Source organism: Halichoerus grypus, chromosome 14 (genome assembly GCF_964656455.1).
Source record: "Halichoerus grypus chromosome 14, mHalGry1.hap1.1, whole genome shotgun sequence".
Taxonomy (NCBI): Eukaryota; Metazoa; Chordata; class Mammalia; order Carnivora; family Phocidae; genus Halichoerus; species Halichoerus grypus.
In genome coordinates, this window is record NC_135725.1 from 31,476,913 (window position 1) to 31,498,144 (window position 21,232).

The window sequence follows — 21,232 nt, forward strand, 5'->3', positions numbered from 1 at the left end:
CTTCAGCTAAAACAGCTGCTCCTGAGGGTGGAAGCTTCTTTCGTGTGTGTGCGTGAGAGCACTGCAAGGGAGTCGCAAACCGAATTCGGAGGCAGCTGCAGAAGGCAGCACACGACTCCTCACTTATTTCGTGAAGCCAGCACTGCGGCCCCAATTTTGCATGGAGGTCTAATAGCTAGCGTTCTAACTCGAAGAAACAACACTGTAGAGAAACCGTGCTTTAGCTGTCATCGACCTCTCTGTGGGCGAAGCAGTTTCGGGTGTACTGTGGCTGAGAGCCTGGGGACGGTTTCACTATCGTAATATCGGGGGAGAGACAGGCCAGTACAGAAGGCAGCTCTCAACTCACATCATGGTTATGGGGCTAGTACCTTTGCCCAGGCTGTGTGTGCCGGCTTAAACACAGCCACCTAACTCGAAGGAAAAACTCGGCTAGAGCCTGTGCTGCAGGTAAAACAGCTGCTCCTGAGGGTGGCAGCCTTTTGTTGTGTGCGTGCGTGAGAGCACTGCAAGGGAGTCCAAAGCTTTTTGCGAGTGAGACTCAGGCCCCAGCGAAAGGCAGAACACGACTCCCCATGTGTTTCATCAAGCTCGCACGGCAGCCCCACTTTTGCATGGAAGGCTAATAGCTAGCGTTCTAACTCGAAGAAACAACACTGTAGAGAAACCGTGCTTTAGCTACCGTCGACCTCTCTGTGGGTGAAGCAGTTTAGGTGTACTGTGGCTGAGAGCCTGGGGACTGTTTCCATTTCGTAATATCCGGGGAGAGACAGGCCGGTACAGAGGGCAGCTCTCAACTCACTACATGGTTATGGGGCTAGTTCCGTTGTCCATGGTGTGTGTGCAGGCTTAAACACAGCCACCTAACTCGAAGGAAAAACTCGGTAGAGAGCCTGTGCTGCAGGTCAAATAGCTGCTCCTGAGGGTGGCAGCATTTTGTTGTGTGCGTGCGTGAGAGCACTGCAAGGGAGTCCAAAGCTTTTTGCGAGTGAGACTCAGGCCCCAGCGAAAGGCAGAACACGACTCCCCATGTGTTTCATCACGCTAGCACGGCAGCCCCACTTTTGCATGGAAGGCTAACAGCTAGTGTTCTAACTCGAAGAAACAACACTGTAGAGAAACCGTGCTTTAGCTACCGTCGACCTCTAGACGGAGGAAGCATAACACGGAGTACCGTGGCTGAGAGCCTGGGGAACGGGTTCCATACGTGAAACCAAGGGAGAAATAGGTCCGGGCAGAAGGCACCTCTGGACTCAGCTCTTGCTACCTGCAGCTAACACTACTGCTCCATGTGTGCTTGGAATGCTATGTGCTCGACACTGACTGGCAAGAAACAAGCCTGTAAAGAATCCCAGCTGCAGCTCATTCGCCTACCAGGCTACTAACACCAAGAATCAATGCTGTAGCGTTACTGCGCTTTAGCTAACATTGCCGTTCCTGAAGCCGCAGGAGTTGTATAGTGCTCGTGTGTGAGAGACCGGGGAAAGGGTCCCATACGTGAAATGGAGTGAGAAACAGGCCGGTGCGGAAGGCAGCTCTCAACTCACCTCTTGTTTATGAGGCTAGTAGCCTTGCCCCGGGGGTGCCTGCAGGCCATCAGCCAACCACCTAACTCAAAGGAACAACTCTGTAGGGAATTCCTGCTTCGGCTAAAAGAGCCATGCCTCAGGGTGGACGCATTGTGTGGTGTGCATGCGTGAGTGCACAGCAAGTGAGTCCAAAACCATTTTCCTTGTGAGACCCAGGCCCCGGAAGAAGCCAGAACACGACTCCCCACTTGCTCCATGAAACTAGTACTGCGGCCCCACTTTTGAATGGAAGTCTAATAGCTAGCCCTCTAACTCGAAGAAACAACACTGTAGAGAAACCGTGCTTTAGCTACCGTCGACCTCTCTGTGGGCGAAGCAGTTTAGGGTGTACTGTGGCTGAGAGCCTGGGGACGGTTTCAATATCGTAATATCGGGGGAGAGACAGAGGGCAGCTCTCAACCCACATCATGGTTATGGGGCTAGTACCGTTGCCCAGGGTGTGTGTGCAGGCTTAAATGAAGCCACCTAACTCGAAGGAAAAACTCGGTTGAGAGCCTGTGCTTCAGGTAAAACAGCTGCTCCTGAGGGTGGCAGCATTTTGTTGTGTGCGTGCGTGAGAGCACTGCAAGGGAGTCCAAAGCTTTTTGCGAGTGAGACTCAAGCCCCAGCGAAAGGCAGAACACGACTCCCCATGTGTTTGACCACGCTAGCACGGCAGGCCCACATTTGCATGGAAGTCTAATAGCTAGCGTTCTAACTCGAAGAAACAACACAGTAGAGAAACCGTGCTTTAGCTACCGTCCACCTCTCTGTGGGCGAAGCAGTTTAGGGTGTACTGTGGCTCAGAGCCTGGGGACGGTTTCAATATCGTAATATCGGGGGAGAGACAGGCCGGTACAGAGGGCAGCTCTCAACCCACATCATGGTTATGGGGCTAGTACCGTTGCCCAGGGTGTGTGTGCAGGCTTAAATGAAGCCACCTAACTCGAAGGAAAAACTCGGTTGAGACCCTGTGCTTCAGGTAAAACAGCTGCTCCTGAGGGTGGCAGCATTTTGTTGTGTGCGTGCGTGAGAGCACTGCAAGGGAGTCCAAAGCTTTTTGCGAGTGAGACTCAGGGCCCAACAAAAGGCAGAACACGACTCCCCATGTGTTTGACCAAGCTAGCACGGCAGCCCCACATTTGCATGGAAGTCTAATAGCTAGCGTTCTAACTCGAAGAAACAACACTGTAGAGAAACCGTGCTTTAGCTACCGTCGACCTCTCTGTGGGCGAAGCAGTTTAGGGTGTACTGTGGCTCAGAGCCTGGGGACGGTTTCAATATCGTAATCTCGGGGAGAGACAGGCCGGTACAGAAGGCAGCTCTCAACTCACATCATGGTTATGGGGCTAGTACCGTTGCCCAGGCTGTGTGTGCCGGCTTAAACACAGCCACCTAACTCGAAGGAAAAACACGGTAGAGGATCCGTGCTTCAGCTAAAACAGCCGCTCCTGAGGGTGGAAGCATTTGGTTGTGTGCGTGCGTGAGAGGACTGCAAGGGAGTCCAAAGTTTCTGCGAGTGACACTCAGGCCCCAGCAAAAGGCAGAACACGATTCCCCGTGTGTTTCATTTAGCTAGCACTGCGGCCCTACTTTTGCATGGAAGTCTAATCGCTAGCGTTCTCCCTGGAAGAAACAACACGGTGGAGAAACCGTGCTTTAGCTACCATCCACCTCTGTGAGGGAGGAAGCACTTTCCAGGCTACCGTGGGGGAGAGCCTGAGGAACGGGTTCCTTACGTGAAACCGAGGGAGAAGGAGTCCGGGCCAGAAGGCCCCTCTCGAATCAGCTCTTGTTACCTGAAGCTAACACTTCGGCTCCATGTGTGCATAGGAATGCTAAGGGCTCCACACTGATTTGGCAGAAAGAAGCCGGTCAAGAAGCCCAGCTTCAGCTCATTCGCCTCTCCACAGGGTGGCAGCATTTTCAAGTCTGCTTGAGTGCAAACCTGGGGAAGGAGTCCCAGCAGAATTCGGAGGGAGAAATAAGCATGGGCAGAAGGCACCTATCGACTCAACTCTTGTTTCGGGAAACTAGATCGGCTCTCCCGTGTGTGCGTGGAGTCCTCAGTGCCATCCACGCAACGCAAAGGAACAAAACTGTAGAGAACCCGTGCCTCAGCAAAGATCGCCCTTCCTGAGCGTTAACTTCATCTATTGTGTGTTTTTGTGAAAGCATGAGAAATGGAACCTAAACGTAACTCGGAGTGAGAAGCAGGCCAGAAGGAAGGCTGCTGTCGACTCACCTCTTGTTTGAGGAGATTAGCACTGCTGTACCCTGTGTGCCTGGATGCCTAGTTACCAGGCTACTAACACCAAGAATCAATCCTATAGAGTGACTGCGCTTGAGTTAACATTGCCGTTCCTGAAGCAGGAGGAATTTGACACTGCTCGTGTACGAGAGACCAGGCGTCACCAGACGTGAAATGGAGTGAGAAACAGGCCGGTGCGGAAGGCAGCTCTCAAGTCACCTCTGGTTGATGAGGCTAGTGCCCTTGGCCCGGGGGTGCCTGCAGGCCTAAAGCCAACCACCTAACTCAAAGGAACAACTCTGTAGGGAATTCCTGCTTCGGCTAAAAGAGCCATGCCTCAGGGTGGACGCATTTTGCTGTGTGCATGCGTGAGCGCACTGCAAGTGAGTCCAAAACCATTTTCCTTGTGAGACCCAGGCCCCGGAAGAAGCCAGAACACGACTCCCCACTTGCTCCATGAAGCTAGTACTGCGGCCCCACTTTTGCATGGAAGTCTAATAGCTAGTTTTCTAACTCGGAGGAAAAACCCTGTAGAGAAACCGTGCTTTAGTTACCGTCGACCTCTCTGTGGGCGAAGCAGTTTAGGGTGTACTGTGGCTGAGAGCCTGGGGACGGTTTCCATTTCGTAATATCAGGGGAGAGAGAGGCCGGTACATAAGGCAGCTCTAAACTCACTACATGGTTATGGGGCTAGTTCCGTTGCCCCGTGGGTGTGTGCTGGCTTAAACACAACCACCTAACTCGAAAGAAAAACTCAGTACAGAATCTGTGCTTCAGCTAAAACAGCTGCTCCTGAGGGTGGAAGCTTCTTTCGTGTGTGTGCGTGAGAGCACTGCAAGGGAGTCGCAAACCGAATTCGGAGGGAGCCTCAGGCAGCTGCAGAAGGCAGCACACGACTCCTCACTTATTTCGTGAAGCCAGCACTGCGGCCCCAATTTTGCATGGAGGTCTAATAGCTAGCGTTCTAACTCGAAGAAACAACACTGTAGAGAAACCGTGCTTTAGCTGTCATCGACCTCTCTGTGGGCAAAGCAGTTTGGGGTGTACTGTGGCTGAGAGCCTGGGGACGGTTTCACTATCGTAATATCGGGGGAGAGACAGGCCAGTACAGAAGGCAGCTCTCAACTCACATCATGGTTATGGGGCTAGTACCTTTGCCCAGGCTGTGTGTGCCGGCTTAAACACAGCCACCTAACTCGAAGGAAAAACTCGGCTAGAGCCTGTGCTGCAGGTAAAACAGCTGCTCCTGAGGGTGGCAGCCTTTTGTTGTGTGCGTGCGTGAGAGCACTGCAAGGGAGTCCAAAGCTTTTTGCGAGTGAGACTCAGGCCCCAGCGAAAGGCAGAACACGACTCCCCATGTGTTTCATCAAGCTCGCACGGCAGCCCCACTTTTGCATGGAAGGCTAATAGCTAGCGTTCTAACTCGAAGAAACAACACTGTAGAGAAACCGTGCTTTAGCTACCGTCGACCTCTCTGTGGGTGAAGCAGTTTAGGTGTACTGTGGCTGAGAGCCTGGGGACTGTTTCCATTTCGTAATATCCGGGGAGAGACAGGCCGGTACAGAGGGCAGCTCTCAACTCACTACATGGTTATGGGGCTAGTTCCGTTGTCCATGGTGTGTGTGCAGGCTTAAACACAGCCACCTAACTCGAAGGAAAAACTCGGTAGAGAGCCTGTGCTGCAGGTCAAATAGCTGCTCCTGAGGGTGGCAGCATTTTGTTGTGTGCGTGCGTGAGAGCACTGCAAGGGAGTCCAAAGCTTTTTGCGAGTGAGACTCAGGCCCCAGCGAAAGGCAGAACACGACTCCCCATGTGTTTCATCACGCTAGCACGGCAGCCCCACTTTTGCATGGAAGGCTAACAGCTAGTGTTCTAACTCGAAGAAACAACACTGTAGAGAAACCGTGCTTTAGCTACCGTCGACCTCTAGACGGAGGAAGCATAACACGGAGTACCGTGGCTGAGAGCCTGGGGAACGGGTTCCATACGTGAAACCAAGGGAGAAATAGGTCCGGGCAGAAGGCACCTCTGGACTCAGCTCTTGCTACCTGCAGCTAACACTACTGCTCCATGTGTGCTTGGAATGCTATGTGCTCGACACTGACTGGCAAGAAACAAGCCTGTAAAGAATCCCAGCTGCAGCTCATTCGCCTACCAGGCTACTAACACCAAGAATCAATGCTGTAGCGTTACTGCGCTTTAGCTAACATTGCCGTTCCTGAAGCCGCAGGAGTTGTATAGTGCTCGTGTGTGAGAGACCGGGGAAAGGGTCCCATACGTGAAATGGAGTGAGAAACAGGCCGGTGCGGAAGGCAGCTCTCAACTCACCTCTTGTTTATGAGGCTAGTAGCCTTGCCCCGGGGGTGCCTGCAGGCCATCAGCCAACCACCTAACTCAAAGGAACAACTCTGTAGGGAATTCCTGCTTCGGCTAAAAGAGCCATGCCTCAGGGTGGACGCATTGTGTGGTGTGCATGCGTGAGTGCACAGCAAGTGAGTCCAAAACCATTTTCCTTGTGAGACCCAGGCCCCGGAAGAAGCCAGAACACGACTCCCCACTTGCTCCATGAAACTAGTACTGCGGCCCCACTTTTGAATGGAAGTCTAATAGCTAGCCCTCTAACTCGAAGAAACAACACTGTAGAGAAACCGTGCTTTAGCTACCGTCGACCTCTCTGTGGGCGAAGCAGTTTAGGGTGTACTGTGGCTGAGAGCCTGGGGACGGTTTCAATATCGTAATATCGGGGGAGAGACAGAGGGCAGCTCTCAACCCACATCATGGTTATGGGGCTAGTACCGTTGCCCAGGGTGTGTGTGCAGGCTTAAATGAAGCCACCTAACTCGAAGGAAAAACTCGGTTGAGAGCCTGTGCTTCAGGTAAAACAGCTGCTCCTGAGGGTGGCAGCATTTTGTTGTGTGCGTGCGTGAGAGCACTGCAAGGGAGTCCAAAGCTTTTTGCGAGTGAGACTCAAGCCCCAGCGAAAGGCAGAACACGACTCCCCATGTGTTTGACCACGCTAGCACGGCAGGCCCACATTTGCATGGAAGTCTAATAGCTAGCGTTCTAACTCGAAGAAACAACACAGTAGAGAAACCGTGCTTTAGCTACCGTCCACCTCTCTGTGGGCGAAGCAGTTTAGGGTGTACTGTGGCTCAGAGCCTGGGGACGGTTTCAATATCGTAATATCGGGGGAGAGACAGGCCGGTACAGAGGGCAGCTCTCAACCCACATCATGGTTATGGGGCTAGTACCGTTGCCCAGGGTGTGTGTGCAGGCTTAAATGAAGCCACCCAACTCGAAGGAAAAACTCGGTTGAGACCCTGTGCTTCAGGTAAAACAGCTGCTCCTGAGGGTGGCAGCATTTTGTTGTGTGCGTGCGTGAGAGCACTGCAAGGGAGTCCAAAGCTTTTTGCGAGTGAGACTCAGGGCCCAGCAAAAGGCAGAACACGACTCCCCATGTGTTTGACCAAGCTAGCACGGCAGCCCCACATTTGCATGGAAGTCTAATAGCTAGCGTTCTAACTCGAAGGAACAACACTGTAGAGACACCGTGCTTTAGCTACCGTCGACCTCTCTGTGGGCGAAGCAGTTTAGGGTGTACTGTGGCTGAGAGCCTGGGGACGGTTTCAATATCGTAATATCGGGGAGAGACAGGCCGGTACAGAAGGCAGCTCTCAACTCACATCATGGTTATGGGGCTAGTACCGTTGCCCAGGCTGTGTGTGCCGGCTTAAACACAGCCACCTAACTCGAAGGAAAAACACGGTAGAGGATCCGTGCTTCAGCTAAAACAGCCGCTCCTGAGGGTGGAAGCATTTGGTTGTGTGCGTGCGTGAGAGGACTGCAAGGGAGTCCAAAGTTTCTGCGAGTGACACTCAGGCCCCAGCAAAAGGCAGAACACGATTCCCCGTGTGTTTCATTTAGCTAGCACTGCGGCCCTACTTTTGCATGGAAGTCTAATCGCTAGCGTTCTCCCTGGAAGAAACAACACGGTGGAGAAACCGTGCTTTAGCTACCATCCACCTCTGTGAGGGAGGAAGCACTTTCCAGGCTACCGTGGGGGAGAGCCTGAGGAACGGGTTCCTTACGTGAAACCGAGGGAGAAGGAGTCCGGGCCAGAAGGCCCCTCTCGAATCAGCTCTTGTTACCTGAAGCTAACACTTCGGCTCCATGTGTGCATAGGAATGCTAAGGGCTCCACACTGATTTGGCAGAAAGAAGCCGGTCAAGAAGCCCAGCTTCAGCTCATTCGCCTCTCCACAGGGTGGCAGCATTTTCAAGTCTGCTTGAGTGCAAACCTGGGGAAGGAGTCCCAGCAGAATTCGGAGGGAGAAATAAGCATGGGCAGAAGGCACCTATCGACTCAACTCTTGTTTCGGGAAACTAGATCGGCTCTCCCGTGTGTGCGTGGAGTCCTCAGTGCCATCCACGCAACGCAAAGGAACAAAACTGTAGAGAACCCGTGCCTCAGCAAAGATCGCCCTTCCTGAGCGTTAACTTCATCTATTGTGTGTTTTTGTGAAAGCATGAGAAATGGAACCTAAACGTAACTCGGAGTGAGAAGCAGGCCAGAAGGAAGGCTGCTGTCGACTCACCTCTTGTTTGAGGAGATTAGCACTGCTGTACCCTGTGTGCCTGGATGCCTAGTTACCAGGCTACTAACACCAAGAATCAATCCTATAGAGTGACTGCGCTTGAGTTAACATTGCCGTTCCTGAAGCAGGAGGAATTTGACACTGCTCGTGTACGAGAGACCAGGCGTCACCAGACGTGAAATGGAGTGAGAAACAGGCCGGTGCGGAAGGCAGCTCTCAAGTCACCTCTGGTTGATGAGGCTAGTGCCCTTGGCCCGGGGGTGCCTGCAGGCCTAAAGCCAACCACCTAACTCAAAGGAACAACTCTGTAGGGAATTCCTGCTTCGGCTAAAAGAGCCATGCCTCAGGGTGGACGCATTTTGCTGTGTGCATGCGTGAGCGCACTGCAAGTGAGTCCAAAACCATTTTCCTTGTGAGACCCAGGCCCCGGAAGAAGCCAGAACACGACTCCCCACTTGCTCCATGAAGCTAGTACTGCGGCCCCACTTTTGCATGGAAGTCTAATAGCTAGTTTTCTAACTCGGAGGAAAAACCCTGTAGAGAAACCGTGCTTTAGTTACCGTCGACCTCTCTGTGGGCGAAGCAGTTTAGGGTGTACTGTGGCTGAGAGCCTGGGGACGGTTTCCATTTCGTAATATCGGGGGAGAGAGAGGCCGGTACATAAGGCAGCTCTAAACTCACTACATGGTTATGGGGCTAGTTCCGTTGCCCCGTGGGTGTGTGCTGGCTTAAACACAACCACCTAACTCGAAAGAAAAACTCAGTACAGAATCTGTGCTTCAGCTAAAACAGCTGCTCCTGAGGGTGGAAGCTTCTTTCGTGTGTGTGCGTGAGAGCACTGCAAGGGAGTCGCAAACCGAATTCGGAGGGAGCCTCAGGCAGCTGCAGAAGGCAGCACACGACTCCTCACTTATTTCGTGAAGCCAGCACTGCGGCCCCAATTTTGCATGGAGGTCTAATAGCTAGCGTTCTAACTCGAAGAAACAACACTGTAGAGAAACCGTGCTTTAGCTGTCATCGACCTCTCTGTGGGCGAAGCAGTTTGGGGTGTACTGTGGCTGAGAGCCTGGGGACGGTTTCACTATCGTAATATCGGGGGAGAGACAGGCCAGTACAGAAGGCAGCTCTCAACTCACATCATGGTTATGGGGCTAGTACCTTTGCCCAGGCTGTGTGTGCCGGCTTAAACACAGCCACCTAACTCGAAGGAAAAACTCGGCTAGAGCCTGTGCTGCAGGTAAAACAGCTGCTCCTGAGGGTGGCAGCCTTTTGTTGTGTGCGTGCGTGAGAGCACTGCAAGGGAGTCCAAAGCTTTTTGCGAGTGAGACTCAGGCCCCAGCGAAAGGCAGAACACGACTCCCCATGTGTTTCATCAAGCTCGCACGGCAGCCCCACTTTTGCATGGAAGGCTAATAGCTAGCGTTCTAACTCGAAGAAACAACACTGTAGAGAAACCGTGCTTTAGCTACCGTCGACCTCTCTGTGGGTGAAGCAGTTTAGGTGTACTGTGGCTGAGAGCCTGGGGACTGTTTCCATTTCGTAATATCCGGGGAGAGACAGGCCGGTACAGAGGGCAGCTCTCAACTCACTACATGGTTATGGGGCTAGTTCCGTTGTCCATGGTGTGTGTGCAGGCTTAAACACAGCCACCTAACTCGAAGGAAAAACTCGGTAGAGAGCCTGTGCTGCAGGTCAAATAGCTGCTCCTGAGGGTGGCAGCATTTTGTTGTGTGCGTGCGTGAGAGCACTGCAAGGGAGTCCAAAGCTTTTTGCGAGTGAGACTCAGGCCCCAGCGAAAGGCAGAACACGACTCCCCATGTGTTTCATCACGCTAGCACGGCAGCCCCACTTTTGCATGGAAGGCTAACAGCTAGTGTTCTAACTCGAAGAAACAACACTGTAGAGAAACCGTGCTTTAGCTACCGTCGACCTCTAGACGGAGGAAGCATAACACGGAGTACCGTGGCTGAGAGCCTGGGGAACGGGTTCCATACGTGAAACCAAGGGAGAAATAGGTCCGGGCAGAAGGCACCTCTGGACTCAGCTCTTGCTACCTGCAGCTAACACTACTGCTCCATGTGTGCTTGGAATGCTATGTGCTCGACACTGACTGGCAAGAAACAAGCCTGTAAAGAATCCCAGCTGCAGCTCATTCGCCTACCAGGCTACTAACACCAAGAATCAATGCTGTAGCGTTACTGCGCTTTAGCTAACATTGCCGTTCCTGAAGCCGCAGGAGTTGTATAGTGCTCGTGTGTGAGAGACCGGGGAAAGGGTCCCATACGTGAAATGGAGTGAGAAACAGGCCGGTGCGGAAGGCAGCTCTCAACTCACCTCTTGTTTATGAGGCTAGTAGCCTTGCCCCGGGGGTGCCTGCAGGCCATCAGCCAACCACCTAACTCAAAGGAACAACTCTGTAGGGAATTCCTGCTTCGGCTAAAAGAGCCATGCCTCAGGGTGGACGCATTGTGTGGTGTGCATGCGTGAGTGCACAGCAAGTGAGTCCAAAACCATTTTCCTTGTGAGACCCAGGCCCCGGAAGAAGCCAGAACACGACTCCCCACTTGCTCCATGAAACTAGTACTGCGGCCCCACTTTTGAATGGAAGTCTAATAGCTAGCCCTCTAACTCGAAGAAACAACACTGTAGAGAAACCGTGCTTTAGCTACCGTCGACCTCTCTGTGGGCGAAGCAGTTTAGGGTGTACTGTGGCTGAGAGCCTGGGGACGGTTTCAATATCGTAATATCGGGGGAGAGACAGAGGGCAGCTCTCAACCCACATCATGGTTATGGGGCTAGTACCGTTGCCCAGGGTGTGTGTGCAGGCTTAAATGAAGCCACCTAACTCGAAGGAAAAACTCGGTTGAGAGCCTGTGCTTCAGGTAAAACAGCTGCTCCTGAGGGTGGCAGCATTTTGTTGTGTGCGTGCGTGAGAGCACTGCAAGGGAGTCCAAAGCTTTTTGCGAGTGAGACTCAAGCCCCAGCGAAAGGCAGAACACGACTCCCCATGTGTTTGACCACGCTAGCACGGCAGGCCCACATTTGCATGGAAGTCTAATAGCTAGCGTTCTAACTCGAAGAAACAACACAGTAGAGAAACCGTGCTTTAGCTACCGTCCACCTCTCTGTGGGCGAAGCAGTTTAGGGTGTACTGTGGCTCAGAGCCTGGGGACGGTTTCAATATCGTAATATCGGGGGAGAGACAGGCCGGTACAGAGGGCAGCTCTCAACCCACATCATGGTTATGGGGCTAGTACCGTTGCCCAGGGTGTGTGTGCAGGCTTAAATGAAGCCACCCAACTCGAAGGAAAAACTCGGTTGAGACCCTGTGCTTCAGGTAAAACAGCTGCTCCTGAGGGTGGCAGCATTTTGTTGTGTGCGTGCGTGAGAGCACTGCAAGGGAGTCCAAAGCTTTTTGCGAGTGAGACTCAGGGCCCAGCAAAAGGCAGAACACGACTCCCCATGTGTTTGACCAAGCTAGCACGGCAGCCCCACATTTGCATGGAAGTCTAATAGCTAGCGTTCTAACTCGAAGGAACAACACTGTAGAGACACCGTGCTTTAGCTACCGTCGACCTCTCTGTGGGCGAAGCAGTTTAGGGTGTACTGTGGCTGAGAGCCTGGGGACGGTTTCAATATCGTAATATCGGGGAGAGACAGGCCGGTACAGAAGGCAGCTCTCAACTCACATCATGGTTATGGGGCTAGTACCGTTGCCCAGGCTGTGTGTGCCGGCTTAAACACAGCCACCTAACTCGAAGGAAAAACACGGTAGAGGATCCGTGCTTCAGCTAAAACAGCCGCTCCTGAGGGTGGAAGCATTTGGTTGTGTGCGTGCGTGAGAGGACTGCAAGGGAGTCCAAAGTTTCTGCGAGTGACACTCAGGCCCCAGCAAAAGGCAGAACACGATTCCCCGTGTGTTTCATTTAGCTAGCACTGCGGCCCTACTTTTGCATGGAAGTCTAATCGCTAGCGTTCTCCCTGGAAGAAACAACACGGTGGAGAAACCGTGCTTTAGCTACCATCCACCTCTCTGAGGGAGGAAGCACTTTCCAGGCTACCGTGGGGGAGAGCCTGAGGAACGGGTTCCTTACGTGAAACCGAGGGAGAAGGAGTCCGGGCCAGAAGGCCCCTCTCGAATCAGCTCTTGTTACCTGAAGCTAACACTTCGGCTCCATGTGTGCATAGGAATGCTAAGGGCTCCACACTGATTTGGCAGAAAGAAGCCGGTCAAGAAGCCCAGCTTCAGCTCATTCGCCTCTCCACAGGGTGGCAGCATTTTCAAGTCTGCTTGAGTGCAAACCTGGGGAAGGAGTCCCAGCAGAATTCGGAGGGAGAAATAAGCATGGGCAGAAGGCACCTATCGACTCAACTCTTGTTTCGGGAAACTAGATCGGCTCTCCCGTGTGTGCGTGGAGTCCTCAGTGCCATCCACGCAACGCAAAGGAACAAAACTGTAGAGAACCCGTGCCTCAGCAAAGATCGCCCTTCCTGAGCGTTAACTTCATCTATTGTGTGTTTTTGTGAAAGCATGAGAAATGGAACCTAAACGTAACTCGGAGTGAGAAGCAGGCCAGAAGGAAGGCTGCTGTCGACTCACCTCTTGTTTGAGGAGATTAGCACTGCTGTACCCTGTGTGCCTGGATGCCTAGTTACCAGGCTACTAACACCAAGAATCAATCCTATAGAGTGACTGCGCTTGAGTTAACATTGCCGTTCCTGAAGCAGGAGGAATTTGACACTGCTCGTGTACGAGAGACCAGGCGTCACCAGACGTGAAATGGAGTGAGAAACAGGCCGGTGCGGAAGGCAGCTCTCAAGTCACCTCTGGTTGATGAGGCTAGTGCCCTTGGCCCGGGGGTGCCTGCAGGCCTAAAGCCAACCACCTAACTCAAAGGAACAACTCTGTAGGGAATTCCTGCTTCGGCTAAAAGAGCCATGCCTCAGGGTGGACGCATTTTGCTGTGTGCATGCGTGAGCGCACTGCAAGTGAGTCCAAAACCATTTTCCTTGTGAGACCCAGGCCCCGGAAGAAGCCAGAACACGACTCCCCACTTGCTCCATGAAGCTAGTACTGCGGCCCCACTTTTGCATGGAAGTCTAATAGCTAGTTTTCTAACTCGGAGGAAAAACCCTGTAGAGAAACCGTGCTTTAGTTACCGTCGACCTCTCTGTGGGCGAAGCAGTTTAGGGTGTACTGTGGCTGAGAGCCTGGGGACGGTTTCCATTTCGTAATATCGGGGGAGAGAGAGGCCGGTACATAAGGCAGCTCTAAACTCACTACATGGTTATGGGGCTAGTTCCGTTGCCCCGTGGGTGTGTGCTGGCTTAAACACAACCACCTAACTCGAAAGAAAAACTCAGTACAGAATCTGTGCTTCAGCTAAAACAGCTGCTCCTGAGGGTGGAAGCTTCTTTCGTGTGTGTGCGTGAGAGCACTGCAAGGGAGTCGCAAACCGAATTCGGAGGGAGCCTCAGGCAGCTGCAGAAGGCAGCACACGACTCCTCACTTATTTCGTGAAGCCAGCACTGCGGCCCCAATTTTGCATGGAGGTCTAATAGCTAGCGTTCTAACTCGAAGAAACAACACTGTAGAGAAACCGTGCTTTAGCTGTCATCGACCTCTCTGTGGGCGAAGCAGTTTGGGGTGTACTGTGGCTGAGAGCCTGGGGACGGTTTCACTATCGTAATATCGGGGGAGAGACAGGCCAGTACAGAAGGCAGCTCTCAACTCACATCATGGTTATGGGGCTAGTACCTTTGCCCAGGCTGTGTGTGCCGGCTTAAACACAGCCACCTAACTCGAAGGAAAAACTCGGCTAGAGCCTGTGCTGCAGGTAAAACAGCTGCTCCTGAGGGTGGCAGCCTTTTGTTGTGTGCGTGCGTGAGAGCACTGCAAGGGAGTCCAAAGCTTTTTGCGAGTGAGACTCAGGCCCCAGCGAAAGGCAGAACACGACTCCCCATGTGTTTCATCAAGCTCGCACGGCAGCCCCACTTTTGCATGGAAGGCTAATAGCTAGCGTTCTAACTCGAAGAAACAACACTGTAGAGAAACCGTGCTTTAGCTACCGTCGACCTCTCTGTGGGTGAAGCAGTTTAGGTGTACTGTGGCTGAGAGCCTGGGGACTGTTTCCATTTCGTAATATCCGGGGAGAGACAGGCCGGTACAGAGGGCAGCTCTCAACTCACTACATGGTTATGGGGCTAGTTCCGTTGTCCATGGTGTGTGTGCAGGCTTAAACACAGCCACCTAACTCGAAGGAAAAACTCGGTAGAGAGCCTGTGCTGCAGGTCAAATAGCTGCTCCTGAGGGTGGCAGCATTTTGTTGTGTGCGTGCGTGAGAGCACTGCAAGGGAGTCCAAAGCTTTTTGCGAGTGAGACTCAGGCCCCAGCGAAAGGCAGAACACGACTCCCCATGTGTTTCATCACGCTAGCACGGCAGCCCCACTTTTGCATGGAAGGCTAACAGCTAGTGTTCTAACTCGAAGAAACAACACTGTAGAGAAACCGTGCTTTAGCTACCGTCGACCTCTAGACGGAGGAAGCATAACACGGAGTACCGTGGCTGAGAGCCTGGGGAACGGGTTCCATACGTGAAACCAAGGGAGAAATAGGTCCGGGCAGAAGGCACCTCTGGACTCAGCTCTTGCTACCTGCAGCTAACACTACTGCTCCATGTGTGCTTGGAATGCTATGTGCTCGACACTGACTGGCAAGAAACAAGCCTGTAAAGAATCCCAGCTGCAGCTCATTCGCCTACCAGGCTACTAACACCAAGAATCAATGCTGTAGCGTTACTGCGCTTTAGCTAACATTGCCGTTCCTGAAGCCGCAGGAGTTGTATAGTGCTCGTGTGTGAGAGACCGGGGAAAGGGTCCCATACGTGAAATGGAGTGAGAAACAGGCCGGTGCGGAAGGCAGCTCTCAACTCACCTCTTGTTTATGAGGCTAGTAGCCTTGCCCCGGGGGTGCCTGCAGGCCATCAGCCAACCACCTAACTCAAAGGAACAACTCTGTAGGGAATTCCTGCTTCGGCTAAAAGAGCCATGCCTCAGGGTGGACGCATTGTGTGGTGTGCATGCGTGAGTGCACAGCAAGTGAGTCCAAAACCATTTTCCTTGTGAGACCCAGGCCCCGGAAGAAGCCAGAACACGACTCCCCACTTGCTCCATGAAACTAGTACTGCGGCCCCACTTTTGAATGGAAGTCTAATAGCTAGCCCTCTAACTCGAAGAAACAACACTGTAGAGAAACCGTGCTTTAGCTACCGTCGACCTCTCTGTGGGCGAAGCAGTTTAGGGTGTACTGTGGCTGAGAGCCTGGGGACGGTTTCAATATCGTAATATCGGGGGAGAGACAGAGGGCAGCTCTCAACCCACATCATGGTTATGGGGCTAGTACCGTTGCCCAGGGTGTGTGTGCAGGCTTAAATGAAGCCACCTAACTCGAAGGAAAAACTCGGTTGAGAGCCTGTGCTTCAGGTAAAACAGCTGCTCCTGAGGGTGGCAGCATTTTGTTGTGTGCGTGCGTGAGAGCACTGCAAGGGAGTCCAAAGCTTTTTGCGAGTGAGACTCAAGCCCCAGCGAAAGGCAGAACACGACTCCCCATGTGTTTGACCACGCTAGCACGGCAGGCCCACATTTGCATGGAAGTCTAATAGCTAGCGTTCTAACTCGAAGAAACAACACAGTAGAGAAACCGTGCTTTAGCTACCGTCCACCTCTCTGTGGGCGAAGCAGTTTAGGGTGTACTGTGGCTCAGAGCCTGGGGACGGTTTCAATATCGTAATATCGGGGGAGAGACAGGCCGGTACAGAGGGCAGCTCTCAACCCACATCATGGTTATGGGGCTAGTACCGTTGCCCAGGGTGTGTGTGCAGGCTTAAATGAAGCCACCCAACTCGAAGGAAAAACTCGGTTGAGACCCTGTGCTTCAGGTAAAACAGCTGCTCCTGAGGGTGGCAGCATTTTGTTGTGTGCGTGCGTGAGAGCACTGCAAGGGAGTCCAAAGCTTTTTGCGAGTGAGACTCAGGGCCCAGCAAAAGGCAGAACACGACTCCCCATGTGTTTGACCAAGCTAGCACGGCAGCCCCACATTTGCATGGAAGTCTAATAGCTAGCGTTCTAACTCGAAGGAACAACACTGTAGAGACACCGTGCTTTAGCTACCGTCGACCTCTCTGTGGGCGAAGCAGTTTAGGGTGTACTGTGGCTGAGAGCCTGGGGACGGTTTCAATATCGTAATATCGGGGAGAGACAGGCCGGTACAGAAGGCAGCTCTCAACTCACATCATGGTTATGGGGCTAGTACCGTTGCCCAGGCTGTGTGTGCCGGCTTAAACACAGCCACCTAACTCGAAGGAAAAACACGGTAGAGGATCCGTGCTTCAGCTAAAACAGCCGCTCCTGAGGGTGGAAGCATTTGGTTGTGTGCGTGCGTGAGAGGACTGCAAGGGAGTCCAAAGTTTCTGCGAGTGACACTCAGGCCCCAGCAAAAGGCAGAACACGATTCCCCGTGTGTTTCATTTAGCTAGCACTGCGGCCCTACTTTTGCATGGAAGTCTAATCGCTAGCGTTCTCCCTGGAAGAAACAACACGGTGGAGAAACCGTGCTTTAGCTACCATCCACCTCTGTGAGGGAGGAACCACTTTCCAGGCTACTGTGGGGGAGAGCCTGAGGAACGGGTTCCTTACGTGAAACCGAGGGAGAAGGAGTCCGGGCCAGAAGGCCCCTCTCGAATCAGCTCTTGTTACCTGAAGCTAACACTTCGGCTCCATGTGTGCATAGGAATGCTAAGGGCTCCACACTGATTTGGCAGAAAGAAGCCGGTCAAGAAGCCCAGCTTCAGCTCATTCGCCTCTCCACAGGGTGGCAGCATTTTCAAGTCTGCTTGAGTGCAAACCTGGGGAAGGAGTCCCAGCAGAATTCGGAGGGAGAAATAAGCATGGGCAGAAGGCACCTATCGACTCAACTCTTGTTTCGGGAAACTAGATCGGCTCTCCCGTGTGTGCGTGGAGTCCTCAGTGCCATCCACGCAACGCAAAGGAACAAAACTGTAGAGAACCCGTGCCTCAGCAAAGATCGCCCTTCCTGAGCGTTAACTTCATCTATTGTGTGTTTTTGTGAAAGCATGAGAAATGGAACCTAAACGTAACTCGGAGTGAGAAGCAGGCCAGAAGGAAGGCTGCTGTCGACTCACCTCTTGTTTGAGGAGATTAGCACTGCTGTACCCTGTGTGCCTGGATGCCTAGTTACCAGGCTACTAACACCAAGAATCAATCCTATAGAGTGACTGCGCTTGAGTTAACATTGCCGTTCCTGAAGCAGGAGGAATTTGACACTGCTCGTGTACGAGAGACCAGGCGTCACCAGACGTGAAATGGAGTGAGAAACAGGCCGGTGCGGAAGGCAGCTCTCAAGTCACCTCTGGTTGATGAGGCTAGTGCCCTTGGCCCGGGGGTGCCTGCAGGCCTAAAGCCAACCACCTAACTCAAAGGAACAACTCTGTAGGGAATTCCTGCTTCGGCTAAAAGAGCCATGCCTCAGGGTGGACGCATTTTGCTGTGTGCATGCGTGAGCGCACTGCAAGTGAGTCCAAAACCATTTTCCTTGTGAGACCCAGGCCCCGGAAGAAGCCAGAACACGACTCCCCACTTGCTCCATGAAGCTAGTACTGTGGCCCCACTTTTGCATGGAAGTCTAATAGCTAGTTTTCTAACTCGGAGGAAAAACCCTGTAGAGAAACCGTGCTTTAGTTACCGTCGACCTCTCTGTGGGCGAAGCAGTTTAGGGTGTACTGTGGCTGAGAGCCTGGGGACGGTTTCCATTTCGTAATATCGGGGGAGAGAGAGGCCGGTACATAAGGCAGCTCTAAACTCACTACATGGTTATGGGGCTAGTTCCGTTGCCCCGTGGGTGTGTGCTGGCTTAAACACAACCACCTAACTCGAAAGAAAAACTCAGTACAGAATCTGTGCTTCAGCTAAAACAGCTGCTCCTGAGGGTGGAAGCTTCTTTCGTGTGTGTGCGTGAGAGCACTGCAAGGGAGTCGCAAACCGAATTCGGAGGGAGCCTCAGGCAGCTGCAGAAGGCAGCACACGACTCCTCACTTATTTCGTGAAGCCAGCACTGCGGCCCCAATTTTGCATGGAGGTCTAATAGCTAGCGTTCTAACTCGAAGAAACAACACTGTAGAGAAACCGTGCTTTAGCTGTCATCGACCTCTCTGTGGGCGAAGCAGTTTGGGGTGTACTGTGGCTGAGAGCCTGGGGACGGTTTCACTATCGTAATATCGGGGGAGAGACAGGCCAGTACAGAAGGCAGCTCTCAACTCACATCATGGTTATGGGGCTAGTACCTTTGCCCAGGCTGTGTGTGCCGGCTTAAACACAGCCACCTAACTCGAAGGAAAAACTCGGCTAGAGCCTGTGCTGCAGGTAAAACAGCTGCTCCTGAGGGTGGCAGCCTTTTGTTGTGTGCGTGCGTGAGAGCACTGCAAGGGAGTCCAAAGCTTTTTGCGAGTGAGACTCAGGCCCCAGCGAAAGGCAGAACACGACTCCCCATGTGTTTCATCAAGCTCGCACGGCAGCCCCACTTTTGCATGGAAGGCTAATAGCTAGCGTTCTAACTCGAAGAAACAACACTGTAGAGAAACCGTGCTTTAGCTACCGTCGACCTCTCTGTGGGTGAAGCAGTTTAGGTGTACTGTGGCTGAGAGCCTGGGGACTGTTTCCATTTCGTAATATCCGGGGAGAGACAGGCCGGTACAGAGGGCAGCTCTCAACTCACTACATGGTTATGGGGCTAGTTCCGTTGTCCATGGTGTGTGTGCAGGCTTAAACACAGCCACCTAACTCGAAGGAAAAACTCGGTAGAGAGCCTGTGCTGCAGGTCAAATAGCTGCTCCTGAGGGTGGCAGCATTTTGTTGTGTGCGTGCGTGAGAGCACTGCAAGGGAGTCCAAAGCTTTTTGCGAGTGAGACTCAGGCCCCAGCGAAAGGCAGAACACGACTCCCCATGTGTTTCATCACGCTAGCACGGCAGCCCCACTTTTGCATGGAAGGCTAACAGCTAGTGTTCTAACTCGAAGAAACAACACTGTAGAGAAACCGTGCTTTAGCTACCGTCGACCTCTAGACGGAGGAAGCATAACACGGAGTACCGTGGCTGAGAGCCTGGGGAACGGGTTCCATACGTGAAACCAAGGGAGAAATAGGTCCGGGCAGAAGGCACCTCTGGACTCAGCTCTTGCTACCTGCAGCTAACACTACTGCTCCATGTGTGCTTGGAATGCTATGTGCTCGACACTGACTGGCAAGAAACAAGCCTGTAAAGAATCCCAGCTGCAGCTCATTCGCCTACCAGGCTACTAACACCAAGAATCAATGCTGTAGCGTTACTGCGCTTTAGCTAACATTGCCGTTCCTGAAGCCGCAGGAGTTGTATAGTGCTCGTGTGTGAGAGACCGGGGAAAGGGTCCCATACGTGAAATGGAGTGAGAAACAGGCCGGTGCGGAAGGCAGCTCTCAACTCACCTCTTGTTTATGAGGCTAGTAGCCTTGCCCCGGGGGTGCCTGCAGGCCATCAGCCAACCACCTAACTCAAAGGAACAACTCTGTAGGGAATTCCTGCTTCGGCTAAAAGAGCCATGCCTCAGGGTGGACGCATTGTGTGGTGTGCATGCGTGAGTGCACAGCAAGTGAGTCCAAAACCATTTTCCTTGTGAGACCCAGGCCCCGGAAGAAGCCAGAACACGACTCCCCACTTGCTCCATGAAACTAGTACTGCGGCCCCACTTTTGAATGGAAGTCTAATAGCTAGCCCTCTAACTCGAAGAAACAACACTGTAGAGAAACCGTGCTTTAGCTACCGTCGACCTCTCTGTGGGCGAAGCAGTTTAGGGTGTACTGTGGCTGAGAGCCTGGGGACGGTTTCAATATCGTAATATCGGGGGAGAGACAGAGGGCAGCTCTCAACCCACATCATGGTTATGGGGCTAGTACCGTTGCCCAGGGTGTGTGTGCAGGCTTAAATGAAGCCACCTAACTCGAAGGAAAAACTCGGTTGAGAGCCAGTGCTTCAGGTAAAACAGCTGCTCCTGAGGGTGGCAGCATTTTGTTGTGTGCGTGCGTGAGAGCACTGCAAGGGAGTCCAAAGCTTTTTGCGAGTGAGACTCAAGCCCCAGCGAAAGGCAGAACACGACTCCCCATGTGTTTGACCACGCTAGCACGGCAGCCCCACATTTGCATGGAAGTCTAATAGCTAGCGTTCTAACTCGAAGAAACAACACAGTAGAGAAACCGTGCTTTAGCTACCGTCCACCTCTCTGTGGGCGAAGCAGTTTAGGGTGTACTGTGGCTGAGAGCCTGGGGACGGTTTCAATATCGTAATATCGGGGGAGAGACAGGCCGGTACAGAGGGCAGCTCTCAACCCACATCATGGTTATGGGGCTAGTACCGTTGTCCAGGGTGTGTGTGCAGGCTTAAATGAAGCCACCTAACTCGAAGGAAAAACTCGGTTGAGAGCCTGTGCTTCAGGTAAAACAGCTGCTCCTGAGGGTGGCAGCATTTTGTTGTGTGCGTGCGTGAGAGCACTGCAAGGGAGTCCAAAGCTTTTTGCGAGTGAGACTCAGGGCCCAACAAAAGGCAGAACACGACTCCCCATGTGTTTGACCAAGCTAGCACGGCAGCCCCACATTTGCATGGAAGTCTAATAGCTAGCGTTCTAACTCGAAGAAACAACACTGTAGAGAAACCGTGCTTTAGCTACCGTCGACCTCTCTGTGGGCGAAGCAGTTTAGGGTGTACTGTGGCTCAGAG